The sequence below is a fragment of the Vulpes vulpes genome, chromosome 3 (genome assembly GCF_048418805.1).
Source record: "Vulpes vulpes isolate BD-2025 chromosome 3, VulVul3, whole genome shotgun sequence".
Classification (NCBI taxonomy): domain Eukaryota; kingdom Metazoa; phylum Chordata; class Mammalia; order Carnivora; family Canidae; genus Vulpes; species Vulpes vulpes.
In genome coordinates, this window is record NC_132782.1 from 131,388,768 (window position 1) to 131,391,395 (window position 2,628).

The 2,628-nt window shown below is 37.4% G+C and overlaps 1 non-coding gene across 1 annotated transcript; it reads right to left on the reverse strand.

Annotated features, from left to right (window-relative positions):
* Positions 1 to 892: 892 nt before the first annotated feature.
* Positions 893 to 999, reverse strand: LOC112918489 (U6 spliceosomal RNA). The gene has a single exon (XR_003234704.1). It is a non-coding gene; the product is annotated as a U6 spliceosomal RNA (small nuclear RNA).
* Between the last annotated feature and the right edge of the window lie 1,629 nt (positions 1,000 to 2,628).

Here is a 2,628-nt window from a genome sequence, read left to right on the forward strand (position 1 = left end):
AGGGTAGTGGCAAGAAGAACTGGAGAAAAGCTGTACAGAAAGACAGAAACAGAGAGAGAAAAACAAAGATCTTAAAGCAGCCAAAGAGAAAAGAAAACCATCTATAAAAAAGGGCAATTAGAAAAAAAAATAAAGAAAAAAAAGAAAAGAAAAAAAGGGCAATTAGACTGACAGTACATTTTATAAGAGCAACTAAGGAAGAGAATACAATGTAAGAATTTCTTCAATGTGTTGAGAGAAAATAGCCATCAACTTAGAATTCCACATTCAATGAAGCTACATTTCAGAAAAAAAAGATTGTATAAAGAATATTGTTTCCAGGCAAACAAAACAGAGACAACTAGTAAAAACAACTCCTCCCCTTTGATAACTTAAGAGCATGCATCACCCAAAGAGAATCACTATATGAAATCATAAAGGATATACTTTAGCAGAATGAAAAATGGAAAGCTTTAGATGTAAAAAAACATTAGACAAAAACATTTTGGTAAATATGAGAGCATATCTCAGCAAACACTGACTATGGAACAACATAATGTAACAAAATGCTCTTAATTTTTGAAGGGAAAATATAATTAAAATACTGGGTTTGGACTAGAATCAAAATCATCCAAGATCCTTGATTATTTAGGAGTAAGGTAAGATATGAGCTTCAGACTTTTTGTTAAATCAGCATGCTAAACTAGTTTAATTTCTGAAATAATAAACACAAGCACACATACTTTCCAATCAATTAAAGAGAAATAGAATTAGAAAAAGAAAAAAACATCAATTCAAGAGAAGGCAAAGCAAGAAATACCAAAAAAAAGTAAGAGTAATAGCATCTAGAAGATTTAGAATAGCATTTGGCATATTATCATTTTATATTTATTATATAATATAGTAATTTATTAGTAGTATAACTGTTATTTCTATTTTGTGTGTTATTTTTGCATAGGGGATATGCTAATCTTCTCTGTATCGTTTCAATTTTAGTATATGTGCTGCCAAAGTGAGCACAACTGTTATTTCTGTCCTGATAAATCTCTCTGTAGCATTCAACACAAGGACTCTAACATGCAAGTTCTACTAATACTGGTAGTTCCTTGATATTAACAAGTTGATAATGCTAATTAAAAGACTAGCAGTAACCTGGAAGAGTTAAAAATTCTGTTACCCACAAGGTGTATAGCCTTAAGCCAGTCACTTGACATTCTGGCCTTAGTTTCCTCACCTATAGAATGAGGGAGTTGGAGAGGATTGGAGGAGAGGTTCATATTGGATGGTTCTATACTTTTAAATCCTCTTTAACCAAAAGAAAGAGGAAATCTCCTGACTCAGCCCAAAACACAAACAGGTTCAGAAATGGTTTATTTGGGTGAGTGGCCATCTTGCCACAAGTACTCACAATAAGTTCAGTCCCCATTAGATAGGAAGCAGTGGCTCTTCTTGCTCATACTAGAGCCTGACCAACTTGGAGGCCACTGAGCAGAGTCAAAGCAAAGCCTCCACTCAAAGGAGACCTATTAAAGATACCCTTCCCAGCCAGGGTGGAAGGAATTCCAGAAGCTCTCAGAAGAGTTGGCAGGCTCACAGCTCTGCACCAATGCACTGGAGCTGGGCTGCTAGATAGTATGTAGTTGTCAAACAAACCCACTCTTCTTTCCCCCAGTTACACAAAGACTTTTCAAATGCACCCCTTTTAGCTGAAAGTCTTGAATATTAAACTTCTTAAATTTCCCTGTCATCATTCTAATTCATAGATGCGAGTGCCTACACTTTATGCATTTTACACGCATTCTGATACAATGGCCTCCAGCCCTACTTGCTGCAGAGGGAACTCAGGTATGCAAGATAACTGGCTCAGCTTCCAAAGACAAGCCTGGTAGGCATGAGAGCTGCTGAAGGAGGGCAGAGAGCCTCCTGGGAAGTCCTTTTGCATTTGGGTGTGGTGTGAGTCCTTGTGTTCCCAAATATGGTTTTATCTAATCTACCTTGAAATTGCCCTGCTGATTGACTGTTTTATGTTCAATAAAAAACTACTGAACTAAAGTTCCTCCTCCAAAGCTCTTAAAGATGCCCTGTCAGAAAGTAGTGTCACAGCAAAAGGATATGTGTATAAGGATGTTCACCAGAGCGTGGTTTAAGACTGTGGAAAAACCCATCAGCAAAGTCACAGGCACATTCATATATCATAATGCTAGGAATCTGACTTGTTGCAAAGCAAATCCCCGGGTGGCATATAAACTATGATCCTATTCTAGGAAAATCAATAGTAACGATAATGTTACCATATGCAGAGAAAAAATGGAGGAACACGCGCCATAATGTTAACAATGATTATTTGGGGATGGGGTGAAGTGGATGGAGTCTGGGGAGAAACATTTCTCTATTCCCTGGCCCCCTGGTCTTGATGTTGTACGCTCTCATTAGCCAAGGTGAGGTTTTTGGTACTGAGTTGCATTAATGGTCAATTGCTTTTTCCTCCAGAGACATTTTTTTTTTGCCTAGCTGTAGATTTTCTTTTTTTTTCTTTCAAGATTTTATTTATTTATTCATGAGAGACAGAGAATGAGAGAGAGAGGGGCAGAGACAGAAGCAGGCTCCATTCAGGGAGACTGACGTGAGACTCGATCCTGGGTTTCCAGG